General features: G+C 44.3%; 1 protein-coding gene and 1 non-coding gene across 2 annotated transcripts in view; one reads left to right on the forward strand and one right to left on the reverse strand.

The window, feature by feature from the left end:
• MYLK (myosin light chain kinase) overlaps window positions 1-17,132 on the reverse strand; it is a 221,368-nt gene extending 204,236 nt beyond the window's left edge. Inside the window, exon 1 of the mRNA XM_031663046.1 lies at window positions 17,010-17,132. The gene's annotated coding sequence lies outside the window, so the exon portion shown is untranslated. The remainder of the gene's footprint in view (window positions 1-17,009) is intronic.
• On the forward strand, window positions 295-425 carry LOC116274006. The gene has a single exon (XR_004182489.1). It is a non-coding gene; the product is annotated as a small nucleolar RNA SNORA5 (small nucleolar RNA).
• Window positions 17,133-20,088: the final 2,956 nt, after the last annotated feature.

Here is a 20,088-nt window from a genome sequence, read left to right on the forward strand (position 1 = left end):
TGCTGGGATTACAGGCATAAGCCACCACACCCGGACAATTCATGGTCTCTTAAGCACTAGAGGCAACCAGCAGAGCAATTGTCATCAACCCAGAATGTCCTCCAACCTCCTTTTCAATAATTAGGGTGACCACATAACATATTATCCAAATGAGGATTCTTGAGAACGGAAAGGGCTCTTTGAATATTCATGCTGGGACTATTTAGGGGAGCCAGGGTATACATATGGCCACCTCTACCCTAATCTCTCCCATGTCTCCCGACACAAGACATGACTTCAAAGATGTCTTCCCCATGCAGCTGTGTCAAATTTGATGCCTGCCCTGCCTGTGTGGGCACCGACCCAGAAGGCTGCCGCAGAAACACTGACTCATGGGCCCTGTGCCTGTGTCTCAGCCTCAGGGATAAATTTGGTTACAGACACCAAGCCTCTAGAAAAACAAAACACAAAGGTGTCTTCCCTGGCCACATTCACCCTATTCCGGCCAAGCTCGGGCTTCATGTGCCCTCTGTCCAGGAACCTCTTATTTCACACTCCAGGTTATTTTGGACATATTCTCATAGCTGTCCTTACTCCTTTGCTAGACCGACAGTGTCTTCGTTTCTGACTCTTTACAGGAATGTTGAACTCACCTGAGTTCCCTTGTCCCATCGTCGTTTGTCAATCATAAACAAATAAACAATATTGGCTAAAAGTTTGGTTGTAAGTAGGATTACAAATGACTTTTCCCCCAATATAAATACTATCATTTTCTGTAATATTTTTCCAATATTTTTCTATGTATATACTTTTAAAAATAAAATTATATATACAAGTGATCATTGCCTTCATTTTTCATGCTTTTCCTCAGACATGGAACACTCTTCATAAATCTTATTTTCAGTGACTGTATCATATTCCAGCAAGTAGATAAGCCAAAACTTAATGATGCCTCTGTTAGTTGCCATTTAGTTTGCTTCCAATTTCATTAAAACAAACAGTTTAATGGACATAAACTTATCCTTTATTTCTTTTTCTTTCTTTTTTTTTTTTTTTTTTTTTGAGATGGAGTCTCATTCCGTTGCCCAGGCTGGAGTACAATGGCGCAATCTCGGCTCACTGCAACCTCCACCTCCCAGGTTCAAGCAATTCTCCTGTCTCAGCCCCCCGAATAGCTAGGACTACAGGCATCTGACACCATGCCCAGCTAATTTTTGTATTTTTACTAGAGACGGGGTTTCACCTTGTTGGTCAGGCTGGTCTTGAACTCCTGACCTCAGGTGATCCACCCACCTTGGCCTCCCAAAGTGCTGGGATTACAGGTATGAGCCACTGCACCTGGCCCCTTTATTTCCATAATAATCCTTTAGATTATTTCCCCAAGATACATTTTGAGAACTTCAATTACTGAGTCAGAGTACGTGGGATTTTATGGCTCTTCCATCCAGGTCCTCTTGATTCCTGTCAACTTGCCTGGTGCTGACTTGTGGCTCCCCAGTATTTTACTCTCCTGCCTCAGCCTCTGTTCAAGCTTGTTCTTCTTGATCTGGTGCCAGAATTCAGGCAAGGATGAGGTCCAGGGATTCCTACATGGTTTGAAGGGATGTACACTTAGATACCCAACCAAGTTAGGTTAGGCTTGGGAAGCGAGGCAAGTATTGAGTAAGACAGAAAAGGATCCAAACTTCGAGAAGTCATGAAGTTCAAAACAACTGTTATCAAGCAAAACATGAGGCTTCTGCCCTCTCCAGTATAATCCTGCCAGTGAGGGCAGCTCTGGAATGCCTCCCACGTTCTTTTCCACCCAGCTGAGTCCTACTCCAACCTCAAGGTCCATCTCTTCTCTAAGCCCTCCCCACCCAGCAGGATCTAAGAGCATCGAAAGCCCTATTTATGACATGGGTCCACAAGCACCCCATCCATGACATTGTGCCCACCAATCTATGAAAAGCAAGAAAAATGAGGACAACATGGGGAGCTTTTTATACAGCTTAATGTACATAATTTAATCTGTCCTCTAATCTCAGTTTATGTCCTTCATACTTCTTAGAAATTCACGTGTTGTTTCATTTATTTGTAAAAATGTAAACGGATTTGTTTAATTAGAAGTTTGTTCCTTCATCACATGTTTCTGAGAGCATGCTACCTGCCAGGTGCTATAACAGTCCCTGGAGACATAGCAGTGAACAAAACTGACAACGCTTCCCCTGCCCAGCCCAGCTCAGACTCTGCAGATTAAGGCCTTGTCTCCCCAGCTGCAATGCCTATGAGCAGGACCTGGGTTTGTACATCTTTGGATCTGCACACACTAAGTTCTTAACACACACTTGCTGAGGACAGGGTTTTATAATGATACCAACACTTCCTGGGAGGATGGTGGGAGCCCTGGTATGCACAGCAGTATGTATTGATGGCATACATCCTATGGGTCTCCCACATATATGTATGGCATATGTATGCATGCATGGAAGCAAGAAGTAGGCGTTAAGGTCAGCCAGCTCTGGCACTACACTGCCTGGCTTCTAGCCCCAGCTCTGCTGCAAGACCTTCAGCAAGTTATTGGACTTCTTTCAGCTCATGTCCTCCCTATAATGGGGGCAAGATGGTAACAGCACTTGTCTCAGAGGTCATGAGGATTGAAGTCCTCAGCACAGTGCTGGTTCCCTGGAAGCCCTCCTTAAATGCGGCCTGTTGCAGCTATAACCATAGCACCAATCAGGTGCTAAATGAACCAGCTATTAGACAACAGAGTCAACATTAAACCAGGAGAAAACTTCCACACTCCAGGGAAGCAACCTGAAATTGAAGATGTATTTGACTGGTTGACCAGAAAAGTTAATAACATAAGAAATAAATTTTCATTTGTACGTAAAAGAGAGGGAAAAAACTAGACAGACTTTCTCTTCCTTCTCCAAAGATGCCAATAATAGAAACATGGTACAATATCCCTGCCAAATCCAGGTTTCCGTAATGATGGGCATGTGCCAGAATTCAACCACAAACAGCCAGGCTGAGTTGGGGGGAGCAGAAATGGGGAATAAACACACACAGATCGGGGACTTTCCTGAAGTATGGACATTCCACAGACAGATCATTTCCAGTGCCACAGAGAGCTTCGGAATTTAAGAAGTCTGAGGGACGGTGCGGTAGGGTGGGAAACAGAGCATGGGCCACAGCCAGCAGAAGGACAAAGGCCCAAGTTTGTAGAGGCTGCTCTTAGCACTGAGATTTAAGTGGAATGCTTTGCAGATTTAATATCAGTGGCGTAGATAAAATAATGTCAGCAGATTGAGTAATTAAAGCTTCTTGGCTCACTTCCTCACTCTCTCACTTTCTGGAAGGATGCTCAGAGGGAAAAGAGATGGGTTCAATAAACCAAGAATTCCTCAGACTGATGAGGATATTTTTAGTTTCTCCTGACATCTAGGATAGCAGAGACATTATTTCAGGATCAGATCTTGACTATGCCCTTTACACTGGGCTAAGCATCACTCTTTGAAATCCTTTGATGAAAATTAGATTCTTTTAAAGATGTCCACACACTAATTAAGACTACTTCTGGGGAGTCTTTAGGCCCCAGCAGAGGCCGTTTCTAGCAGAGTGGAACATATACTGTGAAGCCAGTTGCCACCACTCCTATTTCTCACCATCTCCCCAAATTCCTTTCCCTACCTGCCCAGGGTTCCTCTTTGGGCCTGCATCTGGATCAGATCTGCTCAGCCCAGGCCTACAGCTACATCAGGGGAGTTGCCAGGGTGCCACAGCCAGGTCATCACAGAGCAGCACTGGCCCAACCACCTGTTCCCACTTGCTTTTTAAAGCTTGGGCTATTTGACAAGGAAAGAGTGAATCACAGAACCACAGATACAGTTAAGACCATGGAGATCTGCTCATTCCACCTCCTACCCAGCAGAGGAATCTCATTCTGTCCCAAACTGGGCAACAGTGGACCTGATGTGTGCGACGAGATTTGCCAGGGTATAGCTGAGCCATGGGGCTGTGATTACAGGCTGATAGCAGGTAAGGAACCAAACCCAGCAGGGTTTGAGGCAGGACTTAGTCCAGATCCTAGTGGATCCCCTTATGAGACACAGCAGGCCTGAGAGTGCGAGGAGCTGCAGCACTAACTCCTCCAGATCCTTAGGGTGGTCCTGGATTCCCAAGAGGTAAGACACCCTCCTCACACATGCAGAAACCATCTCTGCATGTACAACAGATCTGAGGCCTGAGGCTCCAAGAAGGGACAGGGAGGCATGGCAGGGGAAAGAGTTCAGGTCACTGGTAGCAGGGTCAGCTCTCTTAGGAATGGTCTAGAGAACCTCATTAGGGCTGTCCTTTTCCATTGCCCAGCTCCCGTAGCAGAGGGGCTTATTGTGGGGACCTTGACAGAGCCCAGACAGCACATCTCTGAAAGGTAACCACTGAGTTGCCACCCTCACAGGTAGCCCATTCCCATATGATGTCAGGGGGCACTGTATTATTCAAGAAATGATTTTTGCTGAGCCATGATATGCCTCCCCCTAAATAGACCCAATTCTGCCTCCTACAGTCACACAGAGTGAACTCTCCTTGTCTATAAGACATACCTACAAATGTTTGAAGACAGGCATAACTTATCCTTTATTCTTCTGCAGATTAAACACACTCAGTCCCACTTCAACTGTTTCTACTTGGCAGTTTTCAAATACATCCACTTCCTCGGGGCACACATTAGTTTCACTATGACCCTCTTGCTATGACTCTGAGGAATGAAGAAAGAACACAACCACAGGGTGCCTGTAATCCTAGCACTTTGGGAGGCCAAGGCAAGTGGACCACTTGAGCCCAGGAGGTCGAGACCAGTCTGGGCAACACAGCAAAACCCAAGTCTACAAAAAACACAAAAATTAGCTGGGTATGTGGCACATGCCTATGGTCCCAGCTACTCAGGAGGCTGAGGAAGGAGGACTGCTTGAGTCCAGAAGGCAGAGGTTGCAGTGAGCCGAGATGGCACCTCTGCACTCCAGCCTGAGCAACAGAGCCAGACCCTCTCTCTCAAAAAAAAAACCCAAAACAAAAACAAAAACCCACAACTCACAGCCACACAGTGGTTAAATGTGCAGATTTGAATCTCAGTTCCATCACTCACTGTGCCTCGGTTTCCTCAGCAGTGCCTGATAATCTTAGTTGTGGTGAATTAAATCAATCAATTCATGGAGAGCTCTTAGAACTGTGCTTGGCACCTGATAAGCACCTAATTAAGTTTTAGCTACTTCTTAGCACAATGCTTAGCATATAAGAAGTACATAATACATACACAAGTCCTCCACCTAGATATTCCAGTTCCCTGACTCACCAGCTTCCTTATCGATCAAACAACAACAGCACCACTGCTGGGCAAGACTGCTTTGGAACTCTGATGAGGCAAGGAATGAGAAGTCTCCTGGTCAGTGCTTGGTGCATGGCAAGGATGCAATAAACGTTAGCTTCCTCTACCTTTTTATTGATGCAGCAGTTGGGAGACCATTCTTCATGTCTCTCACAGTTTTGCACATCTTGCAAGCAGAGGTACTGACTGCCTTTGTTCCTGAGTATCTTTTCAAGAAGATCTGCATAGCAAATAGCCTTCAAAGAGAGAGAGAGTTTCCCTCAGGATGGAGCAAAGTGCAGGCACACTTACTGTTCATTACAGAACTCTCAAGTTCCCTAGGCTCAGGACTTCTCTCCACTGTGTGTGCAGGTATCACCTGGCCCTCTTGGTGTCAATCTGTGGAGGCTGGAGCTCAAAGAACCAGTACAGGAAAATGCTGATATTCTGATTACTGTTATTGTTGTGAATCACAAAGTCCCTTATCTCTAACCTATAAGTCTCATCTTCTGCCAGCATGTATGAAACTGTGGCAGGTTAACTCCTTCACTTGAAAGTATGTGAAATTTAAGACCCTTCACAGTTATTAGCAAAAGTCTATAGGAAAGATAGTGGCAAAATAAACTCCTTTCCCATAGTCTTTATCTTAAAATGTCATCTACCCCTTCACATCCTGCCAACATTTAGCTGACTTTTTAAAATTTTTAAGTAAAGAATGTTTCCTTATTTATTTTCGTATTATTCATGTTGATTTTCATCTTCTGGATTCTAATTCAAATTTCTGTGCATTTGAGATATTTCTGAGGCTCCTTTTTTTTTCCAGGGGGGGGGCATTCTTTTGAATTTGAAGACTCCCCTTTCTAAATCCTTTTGTCTGAGATGCACAGACCATCATCTCTCCTTACATCCCATTCATTCCTCCCACCAAACCTGGTGCACCACCATCCTTCTAAATCTAGTCTCTTAACTGTAGCATCAGACACCAGGTCTGTACTGCATAAAACTCATGGAGAGCGTATGCCTTCATTTAATTTGTTGTCAAGAGAACTGAAAGTTCTACCATCATCCTAAGGTGCTGTTCTCCTCTCCCCTCATCTTTCACTGAGAGCACAGAGCAGGACTCTCACGCTAACCACCCTGCCTGTAAAAGGTGGGGATGCATGACCTGAGGGTGTGACTCAGGCGAAGGCCAGCTACTACAACCACCAGCTGTTGTAGTTGGGCAGAAGAGGTAAGAACAGAAATCTGAGAAATCTGGCCTAGAACAGCTAACTAACCCACATCAAGCCAGGATCTGGGAACATGGTTGTATGAATAGGAGCAGGGAAGTACAGATACTGCCTCAGGCACTAAGAAAAGGAGGGAACACAGTTAAGGATAAGGTTATGGAAATGCCTAATACAATTTCTACTCACCTCAGACAGCTGAGTGGAAAACTGGTAGATACAGAAGTAGTCAGTGGCTCCATGTCTTTTTCAGATACCCTAAACTAATGGGACATGATCTTCACTCCCACCTCCTACCACCACCACTACTTCCACTGCCGCTCATTTTCAGATCGAGGATTTGTGTGCATGATAAAGTCTAGCTTGCAGATACTCACTGACTATTCAGCTAAGCTACCAGCGATTTCCCTCCTTCCTTCCTTCCTTCCTGCCTGCCTGCCTGCCTGCCTTCCTCCCTCCCTCCCTCCCTCCCTCCCTCTCTCATTCTTTTCTTTCTGACGAAGTCTCACTCTGTTGCCCAGGTTGGAGTGTAGTAGTGCGATCTCGGCTCACTGCAACCTCTGCCTCCCGGGTTCAGGCGATTCTCTTGTCTCAGTTCCCCAAGTAACAGGGATTACAAGTGTGCACCACCACACCTGGCTATTCTTTATTTTGTATTTTTAGTAGGGACAGGGTTTCACCATATCAACCAACCAGGCTGGTCTTGAACTCCCGAACTCAAGTGATCCACCCCCCTCGGCCTCCCAAAGTCCTGGGATTACAGGCGTGAGCCACCACGCCCGGCTGAGCTACCAGTGATTTTCAAAGTTTTCTCTCTTGCTTTCTATAATTACCCTCCCTCCCCACTACAGAATTGGGTATATCTAAGTCTCAGCAACTGGTATTAAATTATAACTTATGATTCTTTTAAAAATAAATAAAAAATAAATAAGTCAACAAAACTCTTGAACTATCATGCTTTGCTATTATTCATCTTTTTTTATATTTTGGGTTTTATTTTTAGATTTTACCGTCTAAAGATCTCTTACAATATTTTTTAAGCAGGGCAGGGTATCCCAAGACCTCAACATCTGGTCATAAGTTACTTGCAGAACTGTAGCATAGTTTTCTTTCTTTTGAAAAATAATTAGTCTGTGATGGTTTTAATAGATAGCAAATGAATAAAAACAACTTTTATCTTAACATAGTTTTAGCAGTAAGAATGAATTTTATCAGGCCCCATGATCAGGGATTATCTGGAAACATTTAGTAATAAGTTCCAAGAAAAACTCCAGAGGATGAACCCGTGGTCTGCAGGCCTCCTACCAGCTTAAACTCTGCAGGGCTAGGGGTCCACCCTCATCCCACATCCAGGGTCTCCTTTGTGTTGTAGGGGCTCAACTGCTGGTCCTGCCTCCCCCAAGACGGCTTTCCATCTTGTCAAAGTGTTCACAAGTGCCCCAACCAGAAACTACTCTTACGCTTTCCTATGATACTATGGGTCATCTGCTTTCACTATGTTTATGGAAGAGACAGGACAAGATCCAAACCTCATTGCAATCTCCCAGTTGCCAGAAAATCCATCCCTTTACCTATATAGATTAACTCCCAATTTGTCCAACCCTGTAGGGGGTTGCTGTGGTTTGAATGTGTCACCCAAAATTCATGTTTTGGAAACTTGACTCCCACTGCAACAGTTTTGAGAGGTGGACCTTTAGGAGCTGATTAAGTAATGAAGGCTTTGTTCTCATTAATAGATTGATGTTATTTCAGGAATGGGTTCATCATTGTAGGAGTGGGTTTGTTATTAAAAAAAAAAGTCCAACCCCGCTCTTGCTCTCTTATTCTCTCTTGTCCTTCTACCTTACACCATGGGATGACACAGCAAGAAGGCCCCAGCAAGAAGACAGCCCTTGAACTTGAACTTCCCAGCCTCCAGAACTGTAAGAAATAAGTCTCTATTCTTCACAAATTACCTGGTTTGTGATATTCTTTTATAGCAGCATAAAATAGGCTAAGACAGTGTCTTCAGGCTATTCCACTACAGATACTGCCTCTAGTCAAAAATGGCCAGACCCTCAGGCCTGGGTACTCCCCATCAATACAGAGAAATGAAACCTGGTCAAGAGAAGAGGCCACTGCTGTCCCAGAGCACAGCCCATAGAATTACTCCCCAGACACAGGTACTATCTGGATTCTCTAGCTTTTGTAAGAACCTAAACTGGTAGCTCTGAGTAAGAAATCTTTAAGGGAAGCCATGAGGGACTCCTCCATCCTTCAGCTGCAGCAGGGAGTCACGTGTACTTTACAGAGTATGATAAAGAATCCTACTGCTGTATCAATCAGCAGGCAAAGAGTCCATCATGACCCCTCAGTGTCCCTGCTTTGTCAGGTTGAAGTCCTATGACCACATTTGTGGGGCTGACAGTTTCTGATGTCAAGAATCTGACACGTTTGTGCATCTGTCCTACTCCTTCCATCTGTCTTCTCCTCTGCCACCCAACCCTTCTACTCAGAGTTGTGACATCAGTAGCCTCTTCTGCCTAGGAAGGGACTAGTCCTGGACCTTCCTTGTCATCACTGTCCCCACACCCCCCAATAAACAACTCCAAAAGTAGATTTTCCTCAGGAAACATCACTTCAGGCCTCAACCTCACACTGAAGAGCTTTTGGGGTGAGGCAGTTAAGGCACAGCTTTGAGTGGCTCTGAGTGCAAACAGAAGAAAGAAATCATCCCTGGCTTCAATGAGTTTCCAGTTTAATGGGGGAAGATGAGGCCCACGAGCACATATGAAAGCAGGAAAGCACCAAGAGAGCATTATTCCTTGTGTGATAATGGGTTTAAATACCTCGTGGCTGCACTAACAGTCAATCACCACCCCTGCTTCTTGACAGACTTTCTTCCCTTGGTTTCTGGAATGCCATGCTCTCCTGTTTTTCTTCCTACTTCCTTTTCCTGGTCTCTAAATGACTGACATGCTCACTCCTGAGGTGATCAAATCCAGTTGTGTGGTTTTATACACCATCTAGAGGCTGGTGATCTCCACACACATTTCTTATCCCACCCTCTCCACTGATCTCCAGAATTTGACATCTCACTGTCTACTCCAGCTCTCGACTGGTTTATCTAACAAGACATACAGGACCTCTCCATTTTCTCCAGCCAAATGTGCTCTTCTCACAGCATTTCCCATCCAGGCAAAAGGCTCCACTGTCCACCCAAGTGCTCAGGCCCAGAATTCATCCCTCACTCCTCTCCCTCCACTTGTAGGTGATCCATCCACCTTGGCCTCTCAAAGTGCTGGGATTACAGGTGTGAGCCGCTGAGTCTGGCTCTTACTGTACTTTAAAGTCACCGCTGGATGTTACTGTCTTCCTGTTCTACTAGAATGAAAATTACATGAGAGCAGGGACTTTGCCTCACTCATCATTCAAGGAGGCTGTTGAATGAATGAAAGTCATGCCTGGTAGAATGTCATGTCACGTTAGCCACATTGATGAGAGTTACATTCTTTTCTGGGGAAGGGGACTGAATTTTTCACAGAAACAATAACATAAGAGATGGTTACGCTATTGATCAAGGTCCTAATGCCCACCTTTTAAAGAAACATGATCAAACCCCTATTTAATTACAAGTTATATATCAAGCAATATAGAGCTCTCTAAAATACATGTGCTTTCATTAAAAAAAGAAAAATGATAATGAAGCATATGCAAATATAATTTGATATGATATATATCACAATTCATTGTTCAAAGTTATTATATCAAAAGCAGAATGATCATCTTCATTAAAAACATGGAATTCATAAGCCTGGGTTCGGTGGCTCACGCCCGTAATTCCAGCACTTTGAGAGGCTGGGGTGGGAGGATTGCTTGAGCCCAGGAGTTTGAGACCAGCCCTGATAACACAGCAAGACACCATCTCTACAACGAATTTAAAAGCTGGATATGGTGGTGTGCACCTATAGTCCCAGCTACTCAGAAGGCTGAGGCAGGAGGATTGTTTAAGCCTGAGAGGTTGAGGCTGCAGTGAGCTATAATTGTGCCACTGTACTCCAACCTGGGCAACAAAGAAACACCCTGTCTCAAAAAAAAAAAAAAAAAAAAGACATGGAATTCAGACAAAAGATCTTCCACTGACATCTCTGAAAATACATATAGAGGAAACTACAGGTTACTTGCCCTTTTGAAACATCTATCGAGAAATGTTGGTAGGGAGAGTGTTAGAATGTAGCAGGGCATGGAGACACACCTGTGGTGATTGGAAATCCAGGAGGGCAGCATGGAGCCACCCAACCTCTGCAGCTCTATCTTTCCTGCTAAGATTGGATCTGTCTGGAGTCAGGAGAGACTTCTTGTTGCAAGGAAAAGGTAAGCAGAAGATCCCCACCAGTCCCCATCGGCATTGCAAACACCTACAGTCCTTACAACAGGAGAATCCCACAGTTCTCACAAGTCCTGGGCCCAGTTTGGAGACACACTGGAATTCACACAGTCACACTGCCCTGAATTAGGAGCACAAGGTATGCACTTCCCATCTCTCCCACCCCTTGTGAACCAAGCTGCTGCAGCAAGGCACAATCTTGAGACCTGAGCCACCTCTGGATTGAATCCTGCTCTGGAGGCTGGTAACTACGGCACCCCCCAGCACTGGAGCTCCATCTTCCTTACACCAAGCTCACATGGGTGGCTATATGCCACAACCTCAGTTGCATGGAGATTGGGCCCAAGATCAGCTGTGACTCTGATCTTGCATAGCAGGGAAACCAACCCCTGCCATTGCACCTCCAGCCAGAGGACCAATCTGTCAGTTCTGACTGGAGCAAATCTACCCTTGAGCCAGCCAAATGGTTGCATGCCCTCCTCTAAATATGAGAGACCCCTGAGCCTCCAAGCAGTTGATATGCCCCTGCACCAGCAAAGTGGCTATGCACCCACACTCAAGACCTGAGAAACAGCTCCATAATAGTATCCCCCGCTTACAGGCATGTTCCTGGCCTGCCTAGTGGCCCTGTACCACCCCTAACCCCCAAAAAAGTCCTGAGAAACCCACAGGGCATCCCTGGCAGGCATGCCCTTATGCCAGCTGAGCAGCTTTGCACCTGTGTCCCAAACCTAAGAAACAACGCTGTGGACCATCCCCAGCAGATATTCTCCCAGGCTGGCTGAGCAGCTGTCTGTCCATGTCCCAGCCTGAGATATAGCCCTGTGGGCCACCTCTGGCAGGCATGCCCCCACACGAGTTGAGCAGCCTTGCGCCTGCATCCTGGGCCTAAAAAGCAGCTGCATGGGCTGCCCCTGGCAGACACATCACCAGACTGGTTGAGCAGCTATAAGCCCATGTCCTGAGATGAAGAAACAGCCCCATGGACCATCCCTAGTAGACATGCCCCCCAGCCAACCAAGCAACCATGTGGCTGTGTCACAAGCATGAGAAACAGACCTGTAGGTAGTCCCCAGCAAACACGACCTGAGTTCAGCCAAGTAGCCTTCTGTCAGCATCCTGTCCTGAGTCTGATAAACAGCCCCACAGATCACTCCTGACAGACACACTAGGTTGGCCAAACATCTGCATGCTCATGCTCCTGGCCAGAATAACAGCCCTGGGACCCCAAACCCAGCAAGCTAGACCCAAATTTGGTCAATCCATCATTTACATTTATATCCTCCAACCTTAGAAAGAACCCAGCAAACCCAGCAAGCCCAGCCTGGTAAAGCCACACCACTGTCACCACAAACTCTTTCAACCTAGGCCACTGAGAAATCACAAATACCACTAGTGTGGATCACAGGTGAAGAAACTACACAGAGACTATACTAATGCATCAACCTAGAACCCAGGCAAATGCACCCCACTGAACCGACATCACAAGACACATCATATAAATAAGTCTTTCTCTACAAAGCCTACTTCATAAAATTGGAAGAGGCAACTTTTCCACCACATGCACAGAAATCAATATAGAAACACAACCATGAAAAAACCAGAAAACATGTTACCTCCCAAGAAAAACAGTAATTCTCCAGTAACAGACTCCAATCATAAGGAAATATATGAAATGCCAGAAAAACAATTCAAAATAATAATCTTAAGGAAAATCAGTGAGATAATCTGATGAAATCAGGAAAACAATTCAAGATTTGAATGAGAAATTCAACAAAGAGATGGATATCATTTAAAAAGAACTAAAAGGAAATCAACGAATGAAATAAAAATTAGCAGAAAACTTCCTAAGTCTTAGGAGAGAGATGGACATTCAGGTCTAGAAAGCTCAAAGAACCCCAAATAGATTAAACCCAAACAGGTCCTCACTAAGGCACATTATAATCAAATTGTCAAAAGTCAGAGACAAAGACAGAATTTTAAAAGCATCAAGAGAAAAGCACTAAGTTACATATAAGGGAATCTCTATTAGACTAACAGTAGATTTCTCAAAAGGAATCTTACAGGCCAGGAAAGAATAGAATTTAAAGTATTGAAAGAAAGAAGGGAAAAACCCTGTCAGCTAAGAATATTATACCCAGCAAAGCTAACCTTCACAAATGAAGAAGAAATAAAATATTTCACAGACAAGCAAAAAGTAAAGGAATTCATCACCACTAAACTGGCCCTACAAGAAATGCTCAAGGGATTCTTACATCTGGAAATGAAAAGATGATAACCACCATATATATATATATAAAGACTCTACCAAAAAACTTAGAACCGATAAACAAATTTAGTAAAGTTACAGGATATAAAATTAATATACAAAAATGAGTAGCATTTCTACACACAAGCAACAAACTAGCTGAAAAGAAATCAAGAAGGCAATCCCATTTACAATAGCTACTAAAAAATAAGAATAAATTTAACCAAGGAGGTGAAAGACCTCTACCAGGAAAACTACAAAACACTGATGAAAGAGACTGAAGAGGATACAAACAAGTGGAAAGGCATCCTATGCCCATGGATCAGAAGAATTAATATTGTTAAAACGACAATACTATCCAAAGCAATCTACAGATTGGATGCAATTCCTATCAGAATACCAATGAAATTCTTCACAGAAAAAGAAAAATAATTCCTATGGAACAATGAAAGGCCCTAAATACCCAAAGCAGTCCTGACCAAAAATGACACAGCTGGGGGTATCACACTACCAGACCTCAAAATATACTGTAAAGCTCTAGTAACCCAAACAGCATGGTATTAGCATAAAAACAGACACATAGACCAACAGAACAAATAGAGAACCCAGAAATTAATCCACACAGGTACAGCCAATTGATTTTTGACAAAGGTACCAGGAATATTCTTTGTGAAAAGGATACTCTCTTGCATAGATGGTGCTGGGAAAACTGGATATCCATAGGCAGAAGAACAAAACTAGACCCCCCACCTCTCATCCTATACAAAAATCAATTCCAAATGGATCAAAGACCTAAATGTAAGACCTGAAATGATAAAATTACTAGAAGATAACATAAGGAAAATGCCTCAGAACACTGGTCTGGGAAAATATTTTATGAATAAGACCTCAAAAGCACAGGGAACAAAAGCAAAAATAGACAAATAGTATGATAGCAAATGAAAATGTTTCTGCATGGCAAAGCAAGCAAAGAAAACAAATAGTGAAAAAACCTACAGGATGGGAGAAAATATTTGCAAACTACTCACCTGACAGGGAATTAATATCCAGAATATGCAAGGAATTCAATTCAACAGCAGAAAAACAATCTGATTAGAAAATGATCAAATTATATGAACAGACATTTCTTAAAAGAAGAAATATAAATTGCCAACAAATATATGGAAAAATGCCCAACATCACTAATCATCAGGGAAATACAAATCAAAGCCACAATGAGGTATCGGCTTATCCCAGTTAGAATGGCTATTTTCAAAAAGACAAACAATAAATGCTGGCAAGGATGAGGAGAAAAGGAATCTCATATACTCTTGGTGGGAATGTAAACTAGTATAGCAACTATGGAAACCAGTATACAGGTTCTTCCAAAACTAAAAATAGAACAACCATATGATCCAGCAATTCTACTATTGGGAATTTATCCAAAGGAAAAAAGGAAATCATATCAAAGAGACGTCTGTATCCCCATGTCTACCGCAGCACTATTTACATATAGCCAAGATACGGGATCAATGTAGGTATCCAACAGAAGATGAATGGATAAATAAAATGTGGTATAGATACACAATGGAATACTATTTAACCATAAAAAAGAATGAATCCTGCCATTTGCGGCAACACGGATAGAACTGGAGGACATTATGTTAAGTGAGATAAGCCAGGAACAGAAAGTTAGACATGGTGTGTTCTCATTCATATGTGAAAGCTAAAAAATGTTGATCTCTAAGAAGTAAAATAGTAGAACAGAGGATACTAGAGGCTAGGAAGGGTAGCAGGAAGGGAGGGATAGGGAGAGATTTGCTAAAGGATATAAAATTACAGCTAGATAGAAAGAATAAGTTCTACTGTTCTATACCATGGTAGGATGACTATAGTTAACAATAATACATAGCTTCAAATAGGTAGAAGGAGGATATTGAATGTTTCAAACATAAAGAAATGATAAATGTTTGCAAAGATGGATATGCTAATTGCCTGGATCTGATCACCATATATTAATTGTATCAAAACATCACTATGTACTCCATGAATACGTACAACTATTATTAGTAAATTTTTTTAAATGTTTGCATCTTGCTAAGGAGTCCTGTATTACCTATGAGTGTCCCATTGGCTTAGACTTTAAGGGACTCACAGAGAAGGGCATGAGTTCTCGACTGCCTTTGCACTGACCAGATGTGTCTTGAGAGCTTTGCTCAAATGGCCCCAATGATGCGAAGAAAGGAATACTGGGTGAGTCCTATGGTGTCATGAGCCCCTAGGCTTTAAAACTGAAGTTTTATCTTATTTTTATTTACTTCTTTTCCTCATTGCAAACGTCCTTGTCACAGCATAAAGTAGGTGACTAAACGAAAAGGGCTTCTGGCATAGACCACTCACCAGTACCAGAGGCACAACTTTCATCCTGACTTCCGGCCAGGCAGATGTGCCTTTAAAATAAAGGGACTTGCATTATTTTTTGCATCCTTTGATCTTCTACCTGTGGTGCTTCACAGTGTGAAAAGCCTTAAGGCTTTCTTTTAAAGGATGCCTTGCTCATATGTTCAGTGTTCACTTTGGTCCAGCCTCCCACAAATCCTAAAATAAAGCCCCATCTCAGCCATATGTGCTGTGTTTTCTTTCAGGCAGTAGTAGGACACTGCTTTTCCCTTTATCAGCCATTTTAGAGTCCAACCTCATAGTCACTTTTTAAAAAATTCCTTTGATGTTATGGGATTTATTTCCTTAACAAAAGAGCAGGCCCTACATACTTCAATATGCCTTTCAAAGTAGTCTAAGAAGCTGTTCTCTCAAGTCAATGATGGGGTCATAGTTCAAAGCAGGTTTAGCACCATACGGGAAATAATCAGTATTATTTTTTTGAAATCACAGGCCACACTTCCTGTTATTAATTCACGCCTCCCCACTTCCATCACCCACCAACCTTCTCACTTTCTTTGCTTCACTGGTATTGGTTTTGACCCTGCCAGCCTCCTCTGCACTAAGAGTTAACAGACACCCTCACCCCAGGCTGATGTTAGCTGAGGACCCCTGAAGTACTGTAGTAGTTAGACCCTAAGGAGGGGGTCAAGGGTAGCAGCGGGAAAACACTTTCCTCACTGCTAGAGCTGCAGAAAGCAGTGGAAACCCCCAAACCCCAAAGTACACATATGAAATCCCAAATGATCACCCACACTTTTGGAATATTATTTAAAATATTTTCTATTGTATAGCTGCCCAAAGAAGGCACTGTCTTTGTTAAACAGGCTCACTCTACACCTATTATCACACGGGATTTCTCACCAGAGTGCAGGTGACCAGGTTGTGGGCAGTGCTCTGGAAGCTGCTCGGTCCCACAGAACTAGCTATGGTTATGAGTCCAGGTAACACAAAGTTCCACCTGTGTTCCATCCCCAACAATGCCTGCTTGCCAAGGAACCATGGAGTCAAAGGAGAAATCACAACCAGAGCTAGTCAGAGCAGCCTCCTGGAGCAGCAGGAGGAGAAAGTTTTCAGCCAGCTTGGAAGGATGGAGTACCACAGTGCGCAGTGTGAACAGTTTCTAGCAGCAGCCATGGCATCCCACAGGCCCTTATTCTTGTTTCCTGGCTAGTTCCAATGATGATTCCCACCACCTTCGCCAGTTCAAGAATTCTGACCAGCTAAGCCAAGATCAACAGACAATGCTGCAGCACGCTGCCTTCACTCCTACCTGCCTGGGCAGCTGGCCAGGTGCCATCTCACCTTGGGGGCAGCAGTCTCTTCTGGGCACCTAGAAAGACACACAGCTCCCCTCTCTGCAGCCTCCCCAGGGGGGACTGAGGAGGAATGGTCAACAGCATAATGTAAACTCTGCTCACTCACCACCGTCTTCTCTGTTGTTTGTTGTGGCAACTGGGCCAGGGGGACAGGAAAGGCGTCCTGAAGCTCTCAGCTGGGAAGCTCCTGAAGTTGCTCTGAACTGCAGCAGAGGCAGCTGATTCGGGAGCCACCTGGGTGGGTGGGAAGGAGGAAAGGAAAGCCAAATCAGAGACAGACACGCAAAAGGGATGTGGGAGCGGCTGGGAGGAGTACATCACTCTGGGACAGGGCTATGTAGAAACAGGGAAGCATCCCAACAGTGACGATGGGTGGCTTTTATTACCGTGTGGGGGGTTATACATTTAGAGTTCAGGAACAATAGTTACAAGGAGAACCAGAACGAGGTGCTTTCTTCCCCCACAGAGGACAGATGTGGAACCATGAGGGTGGTACTCAGGGTAGGCTGCAGGGTCTAGGGAGACGCCCTGGCAGGGGTGAGGGAGGAAGGCCATGGGAGCTGCCTTCCTGCAGGCGAAAGGCAGTGCAGGCAGGTGGCTGTTGGGGAGTTCTGGAGGGAGCTGGTTCCTGGCTATCAGAGATCTGGCTTTAGTGACATGGCCAGGGGAAGAAAGGGCTGACAGGGCCGGAAAAAAAAAACACCCACACCCTGGGAGAGGATGTGCTTCTAGAGGAGCGTCTCTCCTACCTTCACTGTCCCAGGGCTGGGCCGATATGCTTTGTTTCCCCAGCACCCACACCAAGGCAGAACACGGGGCCCCCCACTCAGCCTGGCCCAGGCTCCTGAAGTTCCCCCTTCTCTTCCCTTCAGAAACTTTTGTTTTCCTCTGAAGGCAAATCTCACTTTTTAAGAGGGAAACAAATACCTACAATAAGTAGCAATTCCATTTCCTCAGAGGGACAAATAACTTATTTCAGGGCCCTTTATAAGCTACCCTTCCAGATGGTGTGTTAATGTGAAAAGGACAGTTTGAAAATCCAAAGGAAATCAAGCCGTCACAACGGCATTTGCTGTTTTTGAATGTTTTCTGTTCCCTCCCAAAATTTAAGTTGAATCTTAATCCCTGAAGCAACAGTATTAGGAGGTAGGACCTTTGGGTGTGATTAAGTCAGGAGGGCAGAGCCCTTGAGAATACGATCTGCAACCTTATAAAGGGGCTGGAGCGAACTGGCTGGCCCTTTTTTGCCCTTCTGCCTTCTGCCAAGTGAGGACAAAGCAACTTGGCACCATCTTGGAAGCAGAAAACAGCCCTCACAAGACACCAAATCTGCTGGCATCTTGATCTTGGACTTCCATTTTCCAGAACTGTGAGGAAAAAATTCTACTATTTGTAGATCACCCAGCCTCAGGTATTTTGTCATAGCAGCACAGACTAAGACAGCATTTCAGCAGGGGACTTCCAGACTGAAAAAGTCCTTACATAATCCCTTAATAAATCACAAAGGAAACAGAGAGGGTGGAAACCCTGAGTTTAGGGTGGTGGCTTCCCCTGACACTTTGAGGGACATTTTGAAAAGGAAATGGGAGAGAATGGGCTCTCAAAGAAGGGGCAGGATGAGGTGGAATTCCCACCCCATTACAGTCCCACAGCCAGGTGCTCTTTTCCACCTGGACAGGACGTGTCAGCAGAAAGTTCATTTCAAGAGTGCCAGCCTTGTCCGCACCCAGTTGCTCCCTGTAATCTGTTTGGCCACAGGACCAAATGACAGCTAAAGCAGAACAGGTGTTTCTATAAGGAATGGTTTCCATGTCTCATAAGCTAAGCCAGGCAATCCAAGCAGGACTTCTCTTGACCTTGAAGAGAAAAGTCAAGCTCAGGACATCTGCTGCCACCTCCTCAATAGATATCCATCTCTGGTGAGGGTTTAGGGATACCTCTCGCTTCTTAGTTCCCTAACCTCGACCCCACCTCCAGTGAGCACACCTGGCCCTTCATTCTCACCAGCCCCCTTCCACTTTCTACCAGCCAGAGGAGCCTTGAAACCTGCTGCTCTTCCTATCCTCAGTTCACTACCCTGCCCCATGTACACGGGAGGCCTTGGGTGATCTGTCATTTCCATTCTTTTGCCCAGCTGATTACGCCACATCTGGCTATTATTTCACAACTCACCTGCACCACAGACACTTAATACTCTCCTGCTTCTCAAATAATTAGAAGCCACTCACAAGAAAACAAAATATAGAGCTGTTAATTATTTAAAAATTAAAACTATATAAAAACTGATAATATAGGCAAAATGATTTTCTAAGCTAATTTTGCAACCCTATCAAGCATTACATCTATCCCCAAGTTCCCTGACACTTGTGGCAAAAAAGGAAACAGGACAGGTCACACAATTCTCCTTGTCGGATGAGGACACGAAGCCACTTCATCAGGTAACAGGGCCCTCCAGTGCTAATCTCCAAAAGGTCTCTCTCCAGAGAGAGGACTGAACAACACAATGGACGATTCTACCAACAGGGTTTTCAAAAGGAAACATTCGGCGTTTCATTACTGTTTCTTCTTTGTTTGTTGTTTTTTGGAGACAGGGTCTTGCTCTGTTGCCCAGGCTGGGGTCTGCAGTGGCGCAATCTCAGCTGGCTGCAACATCTGCCTCCCATGTTCAAGTGATTCTTGTGCCTCAGCCTCCCAAGTAGTTGGGACTATAGGTGCATGCCACCATGTCCTGCTAATTTTTGTATTTTTAGTAGAGATGGAGTTTCACCATGTTGGCTAGGCTGGTCTTGAACTCCCGACCTCAAGTGATCCACAAGCCTCAGCCTCCCAAAGTACTGGGATTACAGGCGTGAGCTACTGCGCCCAGCCTCAGAGTTTGGTAACTTTTAAATATCAATCTTTGATAAAAAGGAAAATAATAAAATATGACTTGGGATTTTTGCAGGGATCTAAAGCAAAGGTCTGGACAGGTAATTTTTTTAATAGTTTTTTTTAAAATTATCTGTAAGTTCTAGGGTACATGTGCACAATGTGCAGGTTTGTTACATATGTATCCATGTGTCATGTTGGTGTGCTACACCCATTAACTTGACATTTACATTAGGTATATCTCCTAATGCTATCCGTCCCCCATACCCCCACCCCACAACAGGCCCCGGTGTGTGATGTTCCCCTTCCTGTGTCCA

This window comes from Papio anubis, chromosome 2, assembly GCF_008728515.1.
Source record: "Papio anubis isolate 15944 chromosome 2, Panubis1.0, whole genome shotgun sequence".
Lineage (NCBI taxonomy): Eukaryota > Metazoa > Chordata > Mammalia > Primates > Cercopithecidae > Papio > Papio anubis.